The sequence below is a fragment of the Hylobates moloch genome, unplaced genomic scaffold (genome assembly GCF_009828535.3).
Source record: "Hylobates moloch isolate HMO894 unplaced genomic scaffold, HMol_V3 SCAFFOLD_1, whole genome shotgun sequence".
Taxonomy (NCBI): Eukaryota; Metazoa; Chordata; class Mammalia; order Primates; family Hylobatidae; genus Hylobates; species Hylobates moloch.
In genome coordinates, this window is record NW_026652276.1 from 202,588,454 (window position 1) to 202,614,111 (window position 25,658).

Here is a 25,658-nt window from a genome sequence, read left to right on the forward strand (position 1 = left end):
TTTCTCTTGTCTGGAAGTACCACAGTTTATCCATTCACCTACTGAAGGACAGCTTGGTTTCTTCCAAGTTTTATCAATTATAAATAAAGTTGCTACAAACATCTATGTGCAGGGTTTTTTTTTTGTGGGGACATAAGTTTTCAACTCATTTGGGTAAATACCAAGGAGCACTATTGCTGGGTCATATGGTAGAACAGGTCTAGTTTTGCAAGAAACTACAAACTGTCTTCCAAAGTGGCTACACCATTTTGCATTCCCACCAGCAATGAATGAGAGATTTTCTGTTGCCCTATGTTCTTGTCAGTACTTGGTTTGTCAGTATTCTGAATTTTGGCCATTCAAATACCGTAAGTATGTAGTGGCATATTATTATTATTATTATTATTTTGAGACGGAGTTTCGCTCTTGTTGCCCAGTCTGGAGTGCAATGATGTGATCTCAGCTCACCGCAACCTCTGTCTCCTGAGTTCAAGCGATTCTCTTTCTTCAGCCTCTCGAGTAGCTGGGATTACAGGCATGTGCCACCTTGCCAGGATAATTTTGTATTTTTAGTAGAGACAGGGTTTCTCCATGTTGGTCAGGCTGGTCTTGAACTCCCGACCTCAGGTGATCTGCCCGCCTTGGCCTCCCAAAGTGCTGGGATTACAGGAGTGAGCCACCATGCCTGGCCAGCTTCTTATTTTAATTTCCATTTCCCTACTGACAGATGATGTGGAGCAGTTTTTCATATGCTTATTTGACATTCGTACATCTTCTTTGGTGAGGTGTCTGTTAAGGTGTAGGCCAGTTTTTGAAATTGAGTTTGCTTTCTTGTTGAATTTTAAGAGTTCTCTGTATAGTCCTTTATTATCCAATTTTATAATATTATAAAATATTATGCATATTTTATCCCATTTTGTGACTTTTCTTATTCTCTTGACAGTGTCTTTCACAGAACAGAAAAATTTAATTTCAAAGAGGTTCAGCTTATCAATTCTTCATTTCATGGATTGTGCCTTTTGTGTTATATCTAAAAAGTTATCACCAAACTCTAGATCATCTGTATTTGTGACCTCTATTATCTTCTAGGATTTTTATAGTTCTGTATTTTACATTTAGGTCTGTGACACGTTCTGAGTTAATTTTTAGGAAGGGTGTAAAGTCTGTGTCTAGACGTATTTTTTTTGTTTTTTTACATGTGGATGTACACTTGTTCCAGCACCATTTGTTAATTACTTTTTCTTGATAATGTTGCCTTTGTTCTTTTGTAATTGCTAACTTCTTGATGGGTTATTCCGATGTAAAAGAGTATGATTTATAACTCTTGAAAGTGTTAAGATGGCAAATATTCTCTAACGCAGCAGGAAACATAAGACTTTCCTTACCATATGCTAGGGGAAACTATCTTAGTGGGGAAAAAAAGGGAATAGTGAATTAGGGCACACTAATTAATCATGCCTTTGCACAGACAGATTGTTGTGTTATATTCCTTAGAGCCTTAGACTGTTTCATTGCAAAGCTGCATAAGTTTCTTTTTACAAGACTAGCCTATAGCACTACAAGTCTGTTTCCTGAGATCTTGCTTTTGATGATAGCTAGTACGGCCTTGTCAGAATGGGTATCTTTGGATACCAGCGAGAATGATGGAGATTTAATTTAATGTAATCATTCTGTTCTCTAGCAGGTATAAATCGAATGCAGTAATATCTGGCATCCTCAGGGCTCATTTCTATAAATTGGCCTGAGAAATACTGTACTAGGAAAAAAATGAAAAATACATATTAATACCTAGTGAGCTAAAAATATATCAGCCAGTTTTAACTGTTAACAAAAAACCCTAGGTATCCCAGAAGCTACTGAAATTTTGCAAGGCAAAGTGGATGTTAAAAAGATATTGGAATAGGATAAATTAGATGAAAAAGGCATGCTAAAGACTTGAGAACTGCTACCTCTCCTAATACAGTGCTATAGTAGGTTGACAATTTTCTATAGTTTGATACTTGTAGTTAAAGTACAAACTAAGCTGCTATAATAGAGGCCTAAAATGGAGGAGCTTAAATAGAATAGATTTTTGATTCATTTTTATATAACCTTTCTGTTCCATGAAGCTACCCAGGGACAGATGGAATGTTCACCTTTTTCATCCTCAACATGTGGCTTCCATCTCTAGAAGGTGGCAACTCCAGTTGCCCTCATACACCTGTGAATAAGAGGGAAAGAAAGGAAAGGAAGTGGAGATCCAGTAAATACCATGGAAATGTACATATTCCTGCTGCTCACGTTCCCTTGAGAAGAATTTGGTTACAATGCCACATCTAAACGCAAGTGAGGTCAAGGAAATGTAGTCTAGCTGGGTAGCTTGTGTCTGCTCAGACATGACTGTGGGAGTGGGAGTGATTCGTGAACAAGAGGAGGAAGAAAAATGGTATGGGGGTTCACTTGTTCGTGTCTGTTACGGTGTTAGTACAGGATTTAGGATTTAAGAAAAATATATACACACACTCATACATATATATAATTTGAGGGCTTGTTTCTATAGATTATAAGTAAAAGGATGTAAGTTACTAATCTTTAGAGATAATTTAACTCTTTAAGGAAAGTAGAAAATATTGATATAGAGCTCGAGGTGGTGTTAAAAAACAAAAAAAACCAGAAAGAGATAAATTACTCCCTTTTCCTCCTGATTTCTGTTTTCCATATTTACTCCTCCCTGTGGCACAATGCAGAAACAAAACTAGGTCAGTAAAAATGTTTCCATGGTATCTGAATTTTCTCTATTAAAACTAAAATACACCTTTGATGATCAGGATATCACCTACTTTAAGTAAAACAGTGTCAGATTTAAATTTGCTGACATATTGGCAGAGGAAACATAATAATTAATTATTTTATATATATTTATATATAATATATATATAATCCATTTTGCTGGATCAACTAAGTATCTCCACCTATGATCTATGTATGTTTTAAGATAATCAATTTTCCTCAGGCTATACATATCTGAGTCACAAAAGAGTATTTCTCTGGTTCATCTTCTACCTACTTTTGTTTGTTTGTTTGTTTTTTGTTTTTGTTTTTGCATCACCTATCTACCTCAATTTTTTTTTCCAGATGATTCTAGGAGTTTCTGAAGCATTACCAGTACATCAACACCTTTATTTCATGGAAATTTTTAAAGCTTTTACTCTCTTAAGGGATAGTTTCTGTCCTTTTAGACCTAGTCTATACGTGGCACCAACTACTTTCTTCCTTTTAAGCTAAGATTTTTAGTGGCAAGTACATCTTTTATAGACAAACATTAAGGAGAGACAGACTGTAAGACCCTAGAGGCTCATTTTCTCTCCTTTTCTAACAGCTTAACAAAGAGCTGGCTCAGCAGGTCAGAGTTAGCTTAACTGATAAACAGGTTGATGGTAACAGCTACTAACCTCCAAAGACTGTTTCTAACAAGCCCTATTTTGCATCAGAAAGCTTGTTGAAATGTGCTGGTCTAGACATGTCCTACTCCTATAATTAAGTAGTGCATTACTGTGGTAGGTCTCTCAAGGAGACTTTTTCATGGTGTTTCCTTTCAATTATGCCTGCCCTAAGTACAGCTCAATATGGGACCTCAATGGCTCAGGGGATCAAGTATGCTCTACTAGTTTGCTGTTTGTAAGGTTTTCCCCAGTAAGACCTTCTTTGATATTTGCACAAATATTTGATATTTTTTTTTAAGACCCTTCGTGTGATCATCATCAAAATAGGCACTATACCACCAATGCCCATTAAGGACACCATCAATTTTCCAGGGCACTGCAATCTACTGGAGAAGATCCTAAAAGCACATCTTACTGTGGCTGATGCTCTTTCATCCCAAAGAATGTTATTCATGTCCCAGGAAACCTGCTACTGCTAATGCCTTCTACATGGAGCGTCCACTGAAACTGTGGAGGGAATGCACATTAAGTTTTTAGTCATTCCGGTTTTTTAAGAGCCTTTTACCCAGGAACACTAGGTGTGTTTCTAGGGGATTACCAGAGGATAATCTGATGTATAAGCCATGTGGTGCTCAAAATTCATCCTCCCTTTTTGGATGAATTCTTCAACTGAAGTTGTGTATCTCTTTTTATCCTAGACTGACAACTGAAGTTGTGTATTTCTTTTTATCCTAGACTGACTTTCCAGAAAGCATCACGGATCCCTGTGAGGCTGTCCCACCAGACTTGTAGGCTTGGCTTTCCTTAAATCCTAGGTTCCATAGAGCCTCCACCTTAGGCTTAATTTCTGATGTGTCCAACCAACCCCATATGGTTGCTCCACTGTCTCCTGAAATGTAACACAAGATCAAAGTCATGCTCCATCACTGCCCTAGTCATGAACTCTCTCTCCCTCCCAAGTTCTCTTCTAAAGTAAAGGCTGGACCAAAAATCTGGTCAAGTTCCTTGATTCTACTCTGTTCTCTCACCAAACCCATCTAAGCTTATCTTCTAAATATCTCTTAAATCCCTTCCCATAGCCTCAGCCCTGCTTACTACTATCCGTATTCAGAGAACACAGTCTTTCAGATGGGTCACTACCAAAGCCCCTTCAAAGTTCTTCCTGCCTTTAGTCTGTCAGCCTTCAATCCATTCTTTGAGAAGCAAGCCAAGTTACCTGTAGCACAAATCTGATCACATCACTCACTTGTTTAGAATTCAGGGCTTACCTTATTCTTAAATCCTGAAATTAACTTTTGTGTGTGTGTGTGTGTGTGTGTGTGTGTGTTGTTTTTTTTTTTTAAACAGAGTCTCGCTCTGTCATCCAGGCTGGAGTGCAGTGGCAAGATCTTGGCTCACTGCAACCTCTGCCTCCCGAGTTCAAATAATTTTCCTGCCTCAGCCTCCCAAGTAGCTGGGACTACAGGCGCCCACCACCACACCCTGCTAATTTTTGTATTTTTAGTAGAGATGGCGTTTTGCCATGTTAGCCAGGTTGGTCTCGAACTCCTGACCTCAGGTGATCCACCCCCTCGGCCTCCCAAAGTGCTGGGATTACAGGCATAAGCCACCACACTTGGCCCCCAAATTGTTCACATAGCTCATAAGGTCATGTCGCCAGGCTCCTACCTACTTCTCTAGCCTCACTATGGAGTTAATCTATTCAAGGCAGGGTCAGGAAATTGAGTAGATTTTAAGGGAGAGGAGAAATGACATTTTCCTGAGAAGTTGTTCTGAAATGACCTTGTCCAGAAAGACGTGAATTCAGATGTGTGGGGAGAAAAATAAGGAACTGAGGAAAATCTTTAAGAAAATATTCCTTAAACCAGATAAGTTAGCATATTCAATTCTAATTTGTTACTATGATTGCTAACCCGTATAGATTTTCTCAAGAAATCTTCACACCGCTAGTCAAGTAGTTTGAGTGTTTTATGTCTGGTCTCTGTTGGAGAGAGGAATATAAAATAAAAGTGTTACATTTTTTATTATTAAAGAATTTTTAAAAGTATGAAAGGTGGGATATGGCCCTGAGATTGAAGATAGCTTTGTAAGTGTAAGCCCAATACTGCAGAAGTGGCTCCAAAAACAAATGACATAAAGCAGGAACACTTTAGTAATGGAGCTACTTGCATCTTCTAATTTTCTCTCACTTCTCTTTCAGCCCTGGGAATATTCTTTGTTTTCAGGGAGTTTGCTTGGAGAGTCTGGTGGACAGAATACTTGCCCCCCACCAGAAAAATCATTGTCTTTTTACTGGATTAAGAAAATGTGGTACATATACACCATGGAATACTATGCAGCCATAAAAATGATGAGTTCATGTCCTTTGTAGGGACATGGATGAAGCTGGAAACCATCATTCTTAGCAAACTATCGCAAGGACAAAAAACCAAACACCGCTTGTTCTCATTCATAGGTGGGAATTGAACAATGAGAACACTTGGACACAGGAAGGGGAACATCACATACCGAGACCTGTTGTGGGGTGGGGTGATGGGGGAGGGATAGCATTAGGAGGTATACCTAATGTAAATGATGAGTTAATGGGTGCAGCACACCAACAGGACACATGTATACATATGTAACAAACCTGCATGTTGTGCACATGTACCCTAAAACTTGTGTGTATATATATATATATATATATACATGTATATATATATATATATGCGTGTGTGTATATATATATATACGTGTGTGTGTACGAAAAATCATTGTCTTTTAGCTGTCAGTAGGATTTCTCTTGAACTGACAAAGAGCTCTAAGGTGAAAGATGGAGGAATGGGAGGTTAGCCGAACCAACTCCATTGAAATGAAATATGACAGATCTGTTGGTCAGACTGATGTCAGATGACTTTTCTTAGGGCCATGAGTGTAGGAAGAAAAAGGACTTGGCAGTGCTATTTCTCACCTTTCTTTGGTTGCAGGCTAATGGAGTGAAAATTCTAAGAGTGAAGATAACTTTCTCTTCCTCAATAGCCAAAATGAAGGCTAGAGGTAGATCTATAGTGGAGGATGTGTTTTGATTATACATGGACAATTTCCCCTCCTGTCTCAGGTCTCATTACATATACTGTTCTCAACTTTTCTCATTCAGTCATTCATTCAAGAACTGGGAAAACTCATTTATGATAATGATGCCTAGACTTTTCTCCTCTACTCTAGGTAAACATGAGCCACCAGCTAGACATTTCCCTTTGAATGGGCCTTGTCTGTTCATTTGAGGCTCCAGATGTGCAAACTGACCTATTCATTTCCCATCCAATCCCTATTCTAAGCACCTTTCCTTCCTGTAGGCCCTTTATTGGGGAAACTTTTCTAATTAAAAAATCTGTTATTCATTCTGCTTGGCCCCTGCTATTCCACCTCCTAAGTATCCTTTCTACTGTTCTTGATTTCTGGTCTCCAATTGCCAATGCTGCAGTTTAGGGCATCACTTTCTCTCTAGTTTTCTATGTAAACATATTTAGTTAAACAACAAAATAATTTTATTTATTAACACTGTGTGCTTTTGTTTCGGGAATTCTGGGGACAAAGGGGATCAGAGCTGGAGGGAGGGGATTGATCGGGAGGGTCACAGGAACACTGAACTTGAGGGTGGGGTGGAATTGGCCCTGGAAGAAGATCAGCCATCAGAGATCAAGGCCAGGAACTAGGTTTCTCACTTCCTACTATATTTTTTGTCCATGGTATAGTATACCTGTCATATGGTGAGTGGTCAGTAAATATTTCTTGATTGAGTTAATAAATCAATGAATAAAGGGTAAAAAATTAGGAATGTCATTTTACTATAGGAGATCTTATAGTAAAACTAAATTCCAATATTTCAGGCTTGGTTAGCGTTCCAGTTTTCAATTAATTGCCTCTGAGCTTCAAATCCAGTATTCTTTGCCCTGCTTGGAGATACTGAAACTGAACTTTGTACATTGTTCTTGCCAGCAAGCACACTATTACTATGGTAAATAGAGGCCACTTGAGGTACACTGTAGGAGGAAGGGGCCTCTTGTCCTGGTATGGAGTGCTTTTTCTTTCTGGATCATTCCACATGTGACTGTAAGTGACATTCACCCCCTGGGTGAGTCTTGTCAGCACCCCATGTGCTGGCTTCCCAGAGAGCTTCATGTGCATCCCAGAGGGTGACTTCTTTGCAAATCTTACCAGCACCTCAGTGAGTGGCTTCCCAGTGAGTTTTCAGTCTTCTCTGGCACTCCACCTGGCTTCCCAGTGGGTCTTACTAATGTCCTAGTGGACAGCTTCTTGGTGAATCTTGCCAGTACCCCAGTTGCCAGCTCCATCCTGGGGTACCCCAGCAAACTTCTCTGTCATCCAATGGACACATCTACACCCTCTCCAATGAGGCCTAAATCTCAGTCACGGGGAAGGCCCTCTTCCCAGTTTGATCCTTCTTTGGGTGCTCTGCCTCCACCCTAGAGTGGTGGCTGCTCTCTACATCTGCTATTTCTGTAAATTTTAGAGTTCTCTTTACCCCTCTGAGGAGTTAATATTCTGTTATTAGTTCATTTTTTTAATATTGAAATTTTTCTGTTCAAATTACTAATATGATGTCTCTTTCCTGTTATAGCTAGAGAGGGAGGATCTCCCATTGAGGAAGGTTACCTGTACCCCATAGTCTTGGATGAAATGTATTTTTTATGTGGATTTTCTTCCTATCACTGCGGTTGCCATCATACCAGCCTCAAGGAAACAGAGCTCCATCAGTGAAGACTAAGTTCAGATTTTGCTGATGGGAGGGACAAGTCTTTCATATGGCTTGGCTCATTCTTCATTGATTACAGAAGAGAGGATATATAATCTCTAAATAAGTAGTTGGAGCCTCATTCCCCTAAAACTGGGATGGAGCTAAAATGGAGAGGCATCATCATCTTTCCAATAAAGTCACTCTCTTCATGCATAGACTACTTAAACACCTAGAAAAGGAGTATGTCATTATAGAAGCAAAATAGCATTAGCAATTTAAGAAGATAGAAAACAGTCACACTACTGCAGAACTTGCTGCAGGGGTTAAGTATAATTTAGCTGATAACAACCATTTTATGCATTTAATTTAGAAAGTGCTTACAGGAGACCAACTTTTAAGACTAAAATAATAGAAATGGACCTTGCTATGTCCTCTGAATCATCTGAAGTAATAATTAGGTCATGCTAATGAGAAAAACTCAGGATGGCACCAAAGCAATCAATAGTATGATGTACGCTGAATTACTTTATTAATCATCTAATGGAATTTGTTTCCTATGCAGACAAAGTTTAGAAAGCCTCTATTTTGTGTTACATTTTCCTGATGGCTTCTAAATTAAGCTTTATAGTGTGTCACAGCTGTCCGCATCCTCACCATTATCATTATCAGCAAACATTTAGTGCACACCCGCTGTGTACACAGCACTGTCAGATTCATTAAGAGGAGAGAGCAATAATTTTCTGCCCTTGAGACAGTAGAGGGGTAATTATTTACTCTGAGTACTTTAGTTCATTTACCAGTGAATGGGTAGGAGGTCTTGAAATTCAATGCTTCTACATTTTTGTACAATTTCATCATCATTAGAGCAATAACAACAACATTTCCGGATTTGGTCTTCTTTGTTCTAGATCATTAAATAAAACAATAATATATTGCACAAAAGTTAAAAAAACATATTGGTTACAGAGTAAAAATTGAAAGTTTCCCTTTAAAATACAGATGAATGTTTGTTTAGTCCTTGCTAATTGATATAATGCTGATTATGTGGCCAAGTCTGTTCTAAGCAATACTGAAATGCATGTGATACTTTGTAGAGGAGGAAACTAGAAAGGACACACAGTTAAGTGTCAGAGCCAGGATCCAAACTTAGGAGGTCTGGCACCAAAGGGCATACCCTCCACCACCATGCTATATGGCTTCTCTAAGACCTCAATTATTCCATATAATACTCCCAGAGGTTGTCACTGTCAACAAGGGATGTACATTCTTCTCCGCCCCAATCTATGCGTTGAATTTTGTATGTACATACATATATATCTTTTAAATATATAAATAGGTAAAATATTTAATTTTTTTCATTAAAAAATGTCTTGACATACATCGAGTGCCACATAATGATGTTTCAGTTAACAGTGGTCTACATATACAATGGTAGTCACGTAAGATTATAGTGGAGCTGCCCCATAGAGGTATAACATTTTTATCTTTTATATCATATTTTTACTGTGCCTTTTATTTTATATATGTTTAGATACACAAATATTTACCATTGTGTTATAATTGCCTACAATATTCAGTACAGTGACATGCTGTATGAGTTTGTAGCCTAGGAGCACTATGCCATACCATATAGCCTACAGCGTATAATAGGCTATACCATCTATTTGTGTAAGTACATGCTGTGATGTTTGCACAATCACAAAAATCAACTAAGGACACGCTTGTTAGAATATACCCCTGTCAAGTGACATATGACTGCATTGCCAAATATGTGTTCAAGTCATGGGTGTGTGAATATGTATATATTTTTAATATTCTATAATTGAGATGTATTATTTGGACATTCTAAAATTAGTGGACATTTTAGATATTTCCAATTTTTTGCTGTCATATATAATACTGCATTGAACATCCTTTTGCACATATGTTTGTGCTTGTGTAGAATTCTGGGGAAAGATTCCTAGTAGTGAACTTGTTAGGTCAAAACTTTTGTATGGCAATGTTTTTAATTCTTATTTCCACCACCTAAAATACTATATTTTGCTGACATACAATACAGTTATGACACCATCAACATATGTGTTGGCCAATATTTCAGATATCTAAGCTTCTTTTTACTAAATTATATTTGTGTCAGATTACAAATGAGAGAGAACAATGACTAATTTTTTCTTTGTTTAGTGCACATATCAGTGTATTGCAAAATCACCTTCTTAATAAAGTTTGTTTGATACCTTTAATGACATTTTACATAAAGCAAAGATCCTACCTGTCCTTAATTAATTTTCAGTCTATTTAACAAGATCCCCACTGATAACAGAATCCAGGTGAATTTGTTGTAAGAATTCAGGGAGTCACCTTGGACTTCCTGATAAGTGGTAAATCTAAACTTACCACCTCTTGGCCAAAAATTTATTGGTTTTCTGACATATACTTGTGGCTGCCGTATATGAGGCAGTTTGGTTTTAGGTAAAACAAATAATTTGGAATTCATACAAAACTTTTTCTTTTTAGCACAAATGTTTCATAGGAAAGACTGATGACAATAAATTGTGAAGGTATTATGGGTCTTCACCAGCGAAAGTATTTCTATGGAATTTTTGAGTCTGCTGCATTCATTCCTTCTCCCATTCTCTTCTCCATGTTTCTGATATTTATATAGTCAGGAACCAACTATATGAATATCTAGTACTAACCATACTTTAATATCAAATCTTTATCAGAATTGCTGGGGGGTCATCAAATTTGGTAGGGAACATCAAAGCCTTGTTGCTCTTTGCTTATGCAGCTTGTTGCATTATTAATATGTGTCACCTGAAATTTTCTAACATATATATAACCTTTGGAAACGAATTTAAATCCCTATTATAGCTAACATCATGCTTCAAGTTTCTAAAATTCAATAATTCCTTTGAAGTAGTTGAGAATGATAAAGAAAATTAATAGGCTTTCTCTCTTATTAGAAAGAATAGACTGTGTCAAGAAGGAAGCAAATGACAAATGAACAGCATGGATATTGCAAAAGTTCTTTTTGGTTCTTTAATTATTATTTTTGTCATACACTTAGTTTAAAGGTCAAATAAATTGGTAGTTTTATAAGAAAAAAATCCCAGAACCACCCCCACCCAAACACACATATTTCTTCCTTTTCAGAAGCAATCCTTTCATCAATTTTCATATTTATTTTGAAATTAACCCCTATGTCCCTGAATAACATGCTTGATATGTCCTTTCATGATGTTCCTATCTTAGGCTGTGCGTACTGACCAGAATAAAATTTTCTCTTTGAAAAAGAAAAATTTTAACTCTGTTTTCTTTACTGTTACCTCTGAATGGTAACTTTTTTACTTTCATCCTCCAAAATAATTTTATTTATATACATTTTATATTAATTTTATATAAATATTTCATGTTTATATTTATATAACTGTGCAAATACAATTTATGGTATATGGATGTATTACCCATGCTAATTTTTTTTCCTACACACAGCTTTTATTTCTTGGTATTTATTGTTTTGTTGTTGGCTTTGTGGCTGCTGCCAGTTGTTTGGTGTGCTATGTACTTTCCATGTACTTCTCAATAATTCAACCTCAATCTCATTGGCGTGTGTCTTACTCATCTCTATACATTCCAATGTATCAGGTATGCTGTCAGTTTTATCTTTCCAAAGATATCTTTTCTCATATTGGAAGTCTAAAAATCCTGTATTTGAGAATAAAAGTCAGTTATTTATTTGCTTATTTATTTTTGCTGGAGGTGATGGATGTATAGACTTACCTGTCATCAAATAGACTTTCAACCATTCTCCACTTTCAGAAGATGGTACCATCAATTTCTGAAAGTTTGGAAGATATGAAGATAGAATTTATTTGCGGTAGGTGGGTGGGGGGGTCTTTTAAATTCACTTACTTATTTTCTTTTGGTCCGAAATTTTGTTGCTATTCTCTTTTCTACAATCTTCACATCTTTTTTGAGTTTGTATATTTTAAAATTCCCTTTATTATTGTTTTAATGGGTTTGGGGGGGGAATAAAAGTAGATGCCTGTGTTCAATCATTATTTTTATTCAATAGCCCCTGAGGTAGTTTCTTGTAATGAAAGAATTGACACCAACCTCAGTGGTTTGGGATCAGCTATTATTTTTATTTAGCTATTTTCAGATTATAGAACCTGAGAATGTAAGGATATAGAATAGCTACTGCTCTAAACAGCATCCAGTCAGGCTATATTTGTGGTGATCCTTTTCTTGCCTTCTTATCTGTTCCTAAAAAAGAAACCATAAAAAAAATGAAGTTTGTAGCACTGAGTAATAGCAACAGAGGAAACAAGGAAAACATATTATGTCATCTGTGAACACTTCCAACACTTTATTTATATCACATCATAGTTCTATTCACATTGTAGAGAAAATTCTCTTACCATGTTTGCTTTCAGTTGAATGAGAGCTTCTCCAAGGACTTTCACTTCCAATTTTCCATCTCCTGAACCTTGCACACTACTCGGCAGGAGGTTAGAGCACATTGAACGTGTCAGGCCTTCTTGCTTTGCTATAAAGAAGTAACCAGAACAGAGTAATTTATAAAGAAAAGAGGTTTAATTGGATCATGGTTCTGCAGGTTGTACGGGAAGTGTGCTAGCATCTGCTTCTGGCTAGAGCCTCAGGGAACTTAGAATCATAGCAGAAGGCGAAGATGAACCAACATATCGCATAGGGAAAGCAGGAGCAAGAGAACAAGTCAGGGGTGCCACACACTTTTAAACAACCAGATCTCATATGAACTCAAAGTAAGAGCTCATTTCTATCACAAGGACAGCATCAAGCTATTCATGAGGGATCCACCCCTATGACAAAACCACCTCCCACCAGGCTCCACCTTCAACACTGAGGATTGCATTGCAACATGAGATTTGGAGGGGACAAACATCCAAACTGTATCATTGAATAACGCTGAAGGAAAAAGATTGAATGGCTATCATTCCTACAAATATCACTTTCAGGGTTGTACCACTGTCATTTTTTAAGCAGCTGGTCCGTGCCCACTGATTTCGGCAGTGTCAACATATGCTGAAGTGCATTCACTTCATTTTAGCCGATTCATTCACTTCAAACTATTTAAAAACTGATGCAACTCACTGCATGGCTGGTTCAGATGTAACAATCATGATTTATTCTATGAATAATAAATGAATAGATGACATGATTCAATTAAGAATCTAGGATAAAATATTTTTGAAGAAGCAGTGAATGGAAGACAATTATCCAAATGTGACTTTGAATACCTGCTCAGTTTATAATTTTTCTTTCAAAGAAAGGAGTGGTTATTAGAAAAGCAAAGCTACAGAAGAGACAATAGACAGAAAAAAGGGTAAAGTGATTCAAAATAAAAAAAAAAAAAACAAAGAAAATTTCTGAGTGGTAATGTACTTTTAAAAAAAAATAAAATGGAAGAACAGAATTAGTGCTGCCAAAATGTACAAACCCTTTCTCCCCATTTTTTCTCCTTGTGTGTTCACAGAAGCTTTAAAAGTGAACAATATCTAAAACTTGGAATTACATCACAGTTTAATCTTGAGAAAAATTCATGAGGAAGGACATTTCTCCAGGTAGCTAAAATAAATGCTGGTGTTTGAGCTGGGAGCATTGATTACTCAGAGATTCAGCAAATGTATCTTAGATATATGGTGGATTCTTGGATAGGGGATACCACTGTGGATTCAATGTTAACCATTACTTTTGTTTTCAAGAAGTTTGGCATTTTCTAATGTGAGAAAAACAGGCGATGAGTATGCAAATATACAGATAGATGTAATAAATTTAAGTATGTATTAAGGGGAAAGGTGACAAAATTTTTCTGTCTCTTCTGCAGAGAAGAGCTCCTTGGGAAATTATAGAGAGAGAACTTGGCAACATGTTTTTCTATTTATTCTTGTTTTACTTTTAATAGCTTTATTGAGATATACTTAAATACAAAATAATTCCCCCGTTATAAATGTAAAATTTGATTATTTTAAAAAGTTACATACTTGTGCAACCTTCACCACAATCAAGTTTTAGAACACTTCTCTCACAACTTAAAAAAATCCCTTGTCCTTGTTTATAATCAATTGCAACTTCCATTCCCAGGAAAACACTGATAGGTTTTCTTTTTATATAAATTTGAATTTTCTGGAAATTTTACAGAAATAGAACAATACAATATGTAGACTTGTGTATCCGCCTTCTTTCACTTAACATAATTTTCGAGGTTTATTCATGTGGTTGTATAATCAGGTTATTCCTTTTCACTGGTATTATTCCATTTCATGGTTATACTGCATTGTATTTATCCATTCAAAAATTAATAAATATTTGGATTTGTTCTGGTTTTGGCTTTTGTGAATAATGCAGTTATGAACATTTGTGCACATATCTTTGTATGGACATTTTTTTTTTGCTCTTCTGCAGATACCTTGTAATGGAATTGCTTATTTGTAACTATCAAATTGTTTTTCAAAGGAACTGTACCATTTTACATTACCATAAAAATGTTTGATAGTTCTAGTTTTTTTCACATCTGTATTAAGTTCCTGCTACTGTTGTAACAAACTACCACAGGTTTAGTGGCATAAAAAATACAAATATATTATCTTAGAATTCTGGGTGTCAGCAGTTAAAATGGGTCTTTGGGGGCTAATCAAGGTGCTGGCAAAGATGCCTTCTTTCCAGAAGCCCCAGTGGAAAAATGATTTTGCCTTTGCCAGCTTCTAGCAGCTGCCAGCATTCCTTGACTCCTGACCCCACATCAGTCCAGCTTTTGTTTCCGTCATCCCATCTTCTTCGCTTACTGACTCTCCTGACTCCTTCCTATAAGGACCTTTGTGATTATATTGGGTCCAGCTGAAAAAACCCAAGATAATTTTCCCATTTTAAGATCTTTAACTTTTTATCACACCTACGAAGTCCCTTTTGCCATGTGAGATAACATGTAAGTTTCTAGGGATTACACATGGACATCTTGGAAGGTGATTCATTATTCTGCTGACGAAAACATCCTTGCCAATATTTGGTTTTGTCATTCTCTTTTATTATATCCATTCTCTGATTTCATTGTGGTTTTAATTTTTATTTCCCAAGTGATTAATGATGTTAAACATATTTGTATGTGCTTCTTAGCCATTTGTATATTTTCCTTGGTAAAATATTTATTAAAATATCTTGTCAAGTTTGGTTGTCTTCTTTGTCTTGTTGTTAAGTAGTAAGAGTTCCTTATATATTTTAGCCACAAATCTTTTATTAAATATGTGATTTTCAAATATTTCCTTCTACTTTCTTACTTGCCTTTTAATTTTGTTATTGGGTCTTTAGAATAGCAAATGTTTTAATTTTGTTAAAATCTGATCAAATTTGTCTTCTATGGAGCATGTTTTTTATGTCCTATCTAAAAAGGTTTTTATTTTATTTTATTTTAGGTTCAGGGGTAATATGCAGGTTTGTAATATATGTAAATTGTGTGTCACCAGAGTTTGATGTACAGATGGTAATAAGCATAGTACCCAACAGGTAGTTTTTGATCCTTACCATCCTCCCACCCTCCACCCTCAAGAAGGCCACATGTCAATGTTTCTTCCCACTTACATGTGAGAACATGTGGTATTTGATTTTCTGTTGCTGTGCTAGTACACTTAGGATAATGGCCTCCTACTCCATCCATGTTGCTGCAAAGGACCTGATATTCGTTTTTATGGTTGTGTAGTATTCCACGGTGTATATGTACCACATTTTCTTTATCCAGTCTACCATTGATGGGCATTTAGGTTGATTCCATGTCTTTGCTATTGTGAATAGTACTGTGATGAACATAAATGTGCATGTGTCTTTATGGTAGAATGATTTATATTCCTTTGTGTGTATATCTGATAATGGAATTGCTGGGATGAATGGTAACTCTGCTTTGAGTTATTTAAGAAATTACCAAACTGTTTTCCACAGTGGTTGAACTAATTTACATTCCCATCAACATTGTATAAGTATTCCCTTTTCTCTGTAACCTTGACAGCATCTGCTATTTTTTGACATTTTAATAATAGCCATTCTGAGTGATGTGAGATGCTACCTCATTGTGGTTTTGATTTTCATTTCTCTAATGATTAAGGATATTCAGAATGTTTTCATATGCCTGTTGGCTGTGTGTATGTCTTCTTTTGAGAAGTGTCTTAATGTACTTTGCCCAATTTTAATGGGGTGGTTTGTTTTTGCTTGTATACTTGTTTAAGTTTCTTATAGATGCTGGAAATTAGACCTTTGTTGGATGCATAGTTTGTAAATATTTTCTCCCATTCTGTAGAGTGTGTGTTAACTCTGTTGATAACACAGAGTTTTGCTGTGCAGAAGCTCTTTAGTTTATTTGGGTAAATTTTTATTTTCTTTGCAATTGCTTTTGGCATCTTCACCATGAAATCTTTGACAGGACTATGTCCTAATGGTATTTCTTAGGTTATCTTCCAGAGTTTTTATAGTTTTAGGTTTTACATTTAAGTCTTTAATCCATCTTGTGTTGATTTTTGTAGATGGTGTAAGGAAGGGGTTCAGTTTCAGTCTTCTGCATATGGGTAGCTAGTTATCCCAGTGCCATTTATGAAATAGAAAGTACTTTCGCAGCCAGGCATGGCGGCTCAGGCCTGTAATGCCAGTACTTTGGGAGGCTGAGGTAGGTGGATTGCCTGAGGTTAGGAGTTCAAGACCAGCCTGGCCAACATGGTGAGACCGTCTCTACTAAAAAAAAAAAAAAAAAAAAATAGCCAGGTGTGGTGGGGGCACTTGTAATCCCAGCTACTCAGGAGGCTGAGACAGGAGAATCACTTCAACCCAGGAAGCGGAGGTTGCAGTGACCCAATATCACACCACTGCACTCCAGCCTGGGTGACAGAGTCAGACTTTGTCTCAAAAAAAAAAAAAAAAAAAAAGGAAAGCCCTTTCCCTCATTGATTTTGTTGAATTTGTCAAAAATCAGAAAATCAGATGGTTGTAGGATTGTGGCATTATCTCTGGGCTCTCTATTCTGTTCCATTGTTCTATTTTTACATTTGTTTTTGTAACAATACCATGCTGTTTTGGTTACTGTAGCCTGGTAGTATAATTTGAAGTCAGGTAACGTGATGCCTCTAGCTTTGTTGTTTTTACTTAGGATTATTTTGGCTATTGTATTAGTCAGGGTTATCTAGAGGAACAGAACTAATAGGATAATATATATATATATAAATATATAATAAATATATAATATATCTATAATATATTTATAAATATATATGTATATATTATATATTATATATTTGTATATAAATATAAATATATCTTATATTTTATATATCTTATATATTTGTATATAATATATAAACAATAAGATATATTTATATTTTTATATATTTTATATATATTATCCTGTTAGTTATAAACTTCTACAGCCTGCTTGAATTCCTTCCCTGAAAGTAGGCTTTTCTTTTCTACCACATGGCCAGGCTGCCAATTTTCCAAACTTTTATATTCTGCTTCCCTTTTAAATATAAGTTCCAGTTTCAGGTCACTTTTTTGATTATGCACAGGAGCATAGGCTGTTAGAAGCAGCCAGGTTATTTCTTGAACACTTCACTGCTTAGAAATTTCTTCTGCCACATACCCTAAATTATCACCCTCAAGTTCAAAGTTCTACAGATCCCTCAAGCAGGGGCAAAATACAGCCAGGTTATTTGCTGAAGCACAGCAAAAGAGACATTTACTCCAGTTCCCAATAAGTTCCTCATGTCATATGAGACATATTCAGCCCAGACTCCATTGTCCATATCATTATCAGCATTTTGGTCACAACAATATAACAAGTCACTGGGAAATTCAAAATTTTCCCTCATCTTCCCATCTTCTTCTGAGCCCTCCATACTCTTCTACCCTCTGCCCGTTACCTGGTTCCAAGGTTGCATCCACATTTTCAGGTATCTTTACAACAATGCTGCACACCCAGAACCAATTTTCTGTAATAGTCCATTCTCACATTGCTATACAGAAATACCTGAGACTGGGTAATTTATAAGGAAAAGAGGTTTAATTAGCTCACAGTTCTGCAGGAGGTACAAGAAACAACATGCTGGCCATCTGCTCAGCTTCTGGGGAGGCCTCAGGAAACTTAAATCATGGCAGAAGGCAAAAGGGAAGCAGGCTTATCTTACATGGCCAGAGCAGAAACAAGTTTGGGGGGAGGTATCACATCTCATGGCCAGATCTTATGAGAACTCACTATTGTGATGACATCACCAAGAGGGAAGATTATGTTAAGCCATGAGAAACTGTCCCCACAATCCATTCACTTCCTATCAGGCCTGACCTCCTGCCTTGGGGATTACATTTAAACATGAGATTTGGATGGGAACAGAGATCCAAACCATATCAATACTGCTCAAAAAAAAAAAAAAATAGAGATGATACAAAACAGAAAAACACTCTATGCTCATGGATAAGAAGGAAGAATTAATATTGTTAAAATGGCCATATTGCCCAAGGCAATTTACAGATTCAATGCTATTCCTATTAAACTTCCAATGAGATTCTTTACAGAATTAGAAAAAACTATTTTAAAATTCATATGGAACAAAAAAGAGCCTGAATAGCTGTGATGGTTAATACTGAGTGTCAACTTGGTTGGATTAAAGGATGCAAAGTACTGATCCTGGGTGTGTCTGTTAGGGTGCTGACAAAGGAGATTACATTTGAGTCAGTGGGCTGGGAAAGGCAGACCCGCCCTTAATCTAGGTGGGTACCATCTAATCAGCTGCAAGAGTGGCTAGGATATAAAGTAGGCAGAAAAATGTGAAAAGGCTAGACTGGCTTAGCGTCCCAGCCTGTATCTTTCTCCTGTGCTGAGTGCTTCCTGCCTTCAAACATCAGACTCCAAGTTCTTCAGTTTTGGGACTTGAACTGGCTTCCTTGCTCCTCAGCTTGCAGATGGCCTATTGTGGGACCTTGTGATTGTGTGAGTTAATACTCCTTAATAAGCTCCCCTTTATATATATCTATATATAGATATATTTATAGATAGATATACAAAGATATATCTTTATATTTATATCATATATAACTAAAAGGAAGGCCAGGGCTAATAGCCAAGATAATGGGGAGAAAGCCTCAAAGGCATTTCAGAGACCTTCTCAGCAGCACTTCCCTCCACAGGCCCAAAGGCCTGAACTGTTTCCTGGGCCAAGCTTAGGACCAAACTACCCTGCACAGCCTTAGAACACTGCTCCTTGCATTCCAGCCACTCCAACTTCAACCATGGCTAAAAGGGATCCGGTTACATGTCAGGTTACTGCCTCAAAGAATGTAAGCCATAAGCCTTAGCAGCTTCCACATGGTGTTCAGCCTGTGGGTACACATAATGTGAGAGTTAAGGCTTGAGAGCCTCTTCCTAGATTTCAGAGAATGTTTGAGAAAGCCTGGATGTCCAGGCAGAAGCCTGCTGCAGGGGTGAAGCCCTCACAGAGAACCTCTACTAGTACAGTACAGAGGGGAAATATGAGGATGAAGCCCCCACACAGACTTTCTACTGGGGCACTGCCTAGTGGAACTGTGTGAGAAGAGGGCCATAATCCTCCAGAGCCCAGCATGGTAGATCCACCAGCAGCTTGCACCATTAGCCTGGAAAAGCTGGAGGCACTAAATGCCAGCCCATGAGAGCTATCGCAGGGACTGATCCCTGCAAAGCCACAAGGCAGAGCTGCCCAAGGCTTTAGGGGTCCACCCCTTGCATCAGTGTGCCCTGAATGTGAGAAATTGAGTGAAAGGAGATTATTTTGGAGCTTTAAGATTTAATGACTGTTCTGCTGGGTTTCAGACTTTTATGGAAGCATAGCCCCTTTCTTTTGGCCAATTTCTCCCATTTAGAATGGGAGAATTTACCTAATGCCTATACCCTTATTGTATCTTGGAAATAACAAACTTGTTTTTAATTTTGCTGGCTCATAGGCAGAAGTGAATAGCCTTGTCTCAGATGAGACTTCAGACTGTAGACTTTTCAGTTAATTCTAGAATGAGTTAAGACTTTGGGGGACTGTTGGGAAGCCAGGATTGTAATTCAGGAGGGATCAGGGTAGGATGATATGGTTTGGCTCTATGTCCTCACCCAAATCTCATTTTGAAATGCAATCTGCAATGCTAGAGTTGGGGCCTGGTGGGAATTGATTGGATCATGGAGGTGATTTCTCATGGTTTGGCACCATTATTCCTTGGTGCTGTCATTGTGATAGTGAGTTCTCATGAGATCTTGTCATTTAAAAGTGTGTGGCACCTCCCCCTACCCCTTGCTCCTGCTCCAGCCATGTAAGACAAGCCTGCTTCCCTTTCACCTTCTGCCATGATTCTAAGTTTTCTGAGGCCTCCCAAATGCCAAGCAGATGGCCAGCATTATGGTTCATGTACTGCCTGCAGAACCATGATCCAATTAAGTCATTTTTCTTTGTAAATTACCCAATCTCAGGTATTTCTCTATAGCAACGGAAGAATGAACTAATACAATTTTTTTTGTAATTCTCATTTTAAAGATCTTTCACCTCCCTGGTTAGCCATATTTCTAGGCATGTTATTTTTTTTTTATGGCTATTGTGAATGAGATTGCATTCTTGACTTGGCTCTCAGCTTTAATGTTATTGGGGCATAGAAATGCTACAAAAAATCAATTTTTGTACATTGATTTTGTATCCCAAGACTTTGCTAAAGTTTATAAGACCAAGGAGGTTTTGGGCAGAGACTATGGGGATTTCTAAGTATAGTATCATATCATCTGCAAACAGGAATAGTTTGATGTCCTCTCTTCCTGTTCAAACGCCTTTTATTTCTTTCTCTTAACTAATTGCTCTGTCTAGGACTTCCAGTGTTATGTTGAATAGATTGGTGAAGGAAAGCATTCTTACCGTCTTCTGGATTTCAAGAAAAATGCTTCCAGCTTTTGCCCATTCAGTATAATGTTGGCTGTGAGTTTTTCATAGATGGCTCTTAATATTTTGAAGTATGTTCCTTTAATGCCTAGTTTGTTGAGAGGTTTTAACATGAAGGAGTGTTAAGTTTTATCAAAAGCCTTTTCTGAATCTTTTGAGATGATCATGTGGTTTTTGTTTTTGGTTCTGTTTTTGTGATGATCATATTTATTTATTTGCATATGTTGAACCAACCTTACATCCCAAGGATAAAGCCTACTTTATCATGGTGGATTAGCTTTTTGATGTGTTGCTGGATTTGGTTTGCTAGTATTTCAGTTAGGATGTTTGCATCTATGCTCATCAAGGATGTTGGCCTGAAATTTTCTTTTTGTTGTTGTTGTGTCTTTGCCAAGTTTTTGTATCAGAGCGATTCTGGTCTCATTGAATAAGTTAGGGAAGATTCCTTCCTCCTCAATTTTTTGCAATAGTTTTAGTAAGAAATGGTGTCAGGTCTTCTTTATACATTGGGTAGAATTCAGCTGTGAATCCCTCTGGTCTTGGGCTTTTTCTGGGTGGTAGGCTTTTTGTTAGTGATTCCGTTTTGAAACTCATCATTGGTCTGTTTAGAGATTCAGATTCTTCCTGCTTCAATCTTGGGAGGGTATATATGTCCAGAAATATTTCTATTTCTTCTAGGTTTTCTAGCTTGTGTGCATAGACGTGTTCGTAGTAGTCTTTGAACATGTATAATTGTGTTTATTGGGATCTTCTCTTCTCTTTTTTTTTATTATTCTAGCTAGTGGTCTATTTATCTTATTAAATCTTCCAAAAAATCAACTTCTCGATTTGCTGATCTTTTGTGTTTTTTTAATCTCAGTTTCCTTTAATTCAGTTCTGATTTTATTTCTTTTCTTTTCTTTTCTAGCTTTGAGGTTGGTTTGTTCTTGTTTCTCTAGTTCGTCTAGTTGTGATATTAAGTTGTTAATTTGAGATCATTATAACTTTTTTATGTGGATGTTTAGTGCTATAAACTTCCCTCTTAACACTGTCTTCGCTGTGTTCCAGGGATTCTGGTATATTGTATCTTTGTTCTCATTAGTTTCAAAGAGTTACTTAGTTTCTGCCTTAATTTCATTATTTATCCAAAAATTATTCAGGAGCAGATTGTTTAATTTCCATGTAATTATATGGTTTTAAGTGAGTTTATAAGTATTGATTTCTGTTTTTATTGCACTGTGGTCCTGTGGTCCCAGAGTATGGTTAATATGACTGGTTTTTTGTTTGTTTGTTTCTTTGTTTGTTTTTGACTTGCTGAGGATTGTTTTATGTCCAATTGAGTGGTCAATTTTATAGTATATGCCATGTAGTGATGAGAAGAATGTGTATTCTATTTTCTTTGAATGGAGTGTTCTGTAGATATTTATTAGGTCCATTTAATCTTGTCAAGTTCAAATCCTGAATACCTTTATTAGTTTTGTGCTTCAGTGATCTGTCTAATATTGCCCATGGGGGTATTGAAGTCTCCCACTATTATTGTGTGGTTTTCTAAGACCTTGCTGTATGAATCTGGGTATTGCTGTTTTGGATGCATAGTTTAGGTTGGTTAAATATCCTTACTGAATTAAGCACTTTACCATTATATAGTGCCCTTATTTGTCTTAAGAAGATTTTTCACGACCCCAGTGTCAAAAACTTTTCTTCATTATTTCCTTCTAAAACTTTTATACTTCGAATTCTTATGCCTATGATCCATTTTGAGTAAAATTTTTATGTGGTGTTTGAAATGGTAGTAAGTTAACTTTATTTTAATGGATGTCTTATTGTTTCAGTATCTTTTGTTGAGAAAATAATCATTTCTCCATTGAATCACCTTGACCCTTGTGTCAAAATTCAATTCACCATAAATGTGAGTTTATTTACAGATTCTCTATTTTGCTATCATGATCCGTACAATCTTTATGACAGTACTACACTGTCTTGATTATTGTAGCTTTGTACTAAGTTAGGGTCTCACTCTGTCACCTAAGTGACATCTTGGCTCACTGCAGCCTTGACCTCCCAGGCTCAAGTGATCCTCCCACCTTAGCCTCCCAAGTAGCTGGGACCATGAATGCACATCACCATGCCAGGCTAGTTTTTTTTTTTTTTTTTGTATTTTTTGCAGAGATGGGGTTTTGCCACCTTGCCCAGTCTGGTCTCAAACTCCTGATCTCAAGAAATCCACCCATGATGGCCTCCCAAACACTGAGATTATAGGCATGAGCCACAATGACTGGCCAATGTGCATTCTTTATGTTCTTCTTTTTCAAAATTGTCTGTTTTAAGTTATTTGAATGTTCATATAAATTCTATGATTAGCTTGTTGATTTATCAAGAAAAAAATGGATGGGACTTGGGTAATGATTTCATTGAATCTATAGGGAGGGAATTGTCATTTTACCATTATTGAAACTTTCAGTCCATGAATATAATACATCTCTGCATTTATTTAGTGTTTTAAAATTTTTTCTCAATAAAATGTTGTTTCAATGTACAGGTCTTGGGATGCTTTTGTTCAATTTATTTTATTCCTTTGATGCAATTGTGAATGCAATTTTCTTAATTTCATTTTTGGATAATTTTTACTAGTATATATAATTGTGTATGAGTTTGCATATATTAATCTTGTGTCCAGTGACCTTGCTAAACATATAATAAATAATTGGTTCTAACATTTTCTGGATATCTATTTCTTAGGATTTTTTCAAGATTATGTCATGTGTAAATAAAGAAAATTTGGATTTCTTTTTCTCGCCTTGTTTCACTGAGAAGAATCCAATATACAATGTTGCTAGAAGTGATAAGGGCAGATATCCTTGTATTATTCCCAATTTTTGGTAGAAAATATTGAGTCTTTCACCATTAAGTATGATGTTGCATATAGGGTTTCTTTCAGATGCCCATTTGTCAAGTTGAGGAAGTTGCCTTTGACGTTTTTGGAGGTTTTTTGTTTTTTTAATCATGAATGAGTTTTAGATTTTGTCAAATGATTTTTCTGCATCTATTTTGATAGTCATTTTTTGGTCTATTATTCTATTAATATTGTAAGTTATATTAATTCACTTTTGGCTGTTACACCAACCTTGTATTCCTGGGATAAATATCACTTGCTCGTGACATATAATCTTTTTTATGTATCTGGATTCAGTTTGCCAATATTTTTTAAAAGATATCAACATCTATTTTTACAAGGGATGCTGAACAGTAGTTTTTCCTTCTGAAATATCTTTGGTATTGGGGGTAATATTAGCCTCATAAAATGAGATGAAAATTGTTCCTTGCCATTCTATTTCTGAAAGGGTTTGTGTCATATTAATATTATTTCTTCCTTAGCAGTATCTTCTGGGCCTGGACTATTTTTTTATTAGAACATTAGGGTTCTGGGTCTTTACTTGACGTATATTTATTTATTCCACTTTTTTCTATTTCTCTTTAAGAAAGTTTTGGTAATTTGTGTCTTTCTAGGAATTTGTCCATGTTATTTAGTTTGTTCAATTTGTTGGTGTGCCATTTGTTCAATTTGTTGTTAGTTTGTTCAATTTCTTCATTTGTTCAATTTGTTGGTTTGTTTGTTGTAGTTTGTTCAATTTGTTGGTGTACCGTTGTTAATGATACTCCCTTAATATTTTCTTTTAATTTCTGTAAGTTCTGTAGTGATGTTCCTCTTGTATTCTGGATTTTGAAAATCCATGTCTTCTATTTCTCTTGATCAGTCTAACAAAAGTTTATTAAGTTTGTTGGTTCTTTTCAAAGAATCATCTTTTGGTTTGATTGGCTATATCTATTTTCTCCTTTCTTAGCTAAATTTTCACCTTATTATATAATTCTTTCTACTTACTTTGGTTTATTTGCTCTTTTTTTCCTAGCTTCTTGTTATGAAAGCCTGCAGCTGTCATTACACATATGTTTATTTGCTTTATGGAATATAAAACATTTCTGAGACTCTGTTCATTTTTTTCAACTTTTTTCTCATTGTTTTTTAGTTGAATTATTTCTATTGATCTACTTTCCAGTCCTGTTTTTATCTTCTCTGATTTCAAATATGCTATTGAACCCATCTTGTGAATCTTTCATTACAGTTATTATACTTTTAAGCTCTAAATTATACTTTGGTTTTTCTTCATACTTTCTATTTCTCTACTGAGATTCTGTATGTATAGAGGCATAATCATCATCTTTTCTTTTTCTTTTTGAACACAGTTTTCTTTTTTTTTTTATTATTATACTTTAGGTTTTAGGGTACATGTGCACAATGTTTTGCTGCACCCATTAACTCATCATTTAGCATTAGGCATATCTCCTAATGCTGTCCCTCCCCCCTCCCCCCACACCACAACAGTCACTGGAGTGTGATGTTCCCCTTCCTGTGTCCATGAGTTCTCATTGTTCAATTCTCACCTATGAGTGAGAACATGCGGTGTTTGGTTTTTTGTCCTTGCGATAGTTTACTGAGAATGATGTTTTCCAGTTTTATCCATGTCCCTACAAAGGACATGAACTCATCATTTTTTATGGCTGCATAGTATTCCATGGTGTATATGT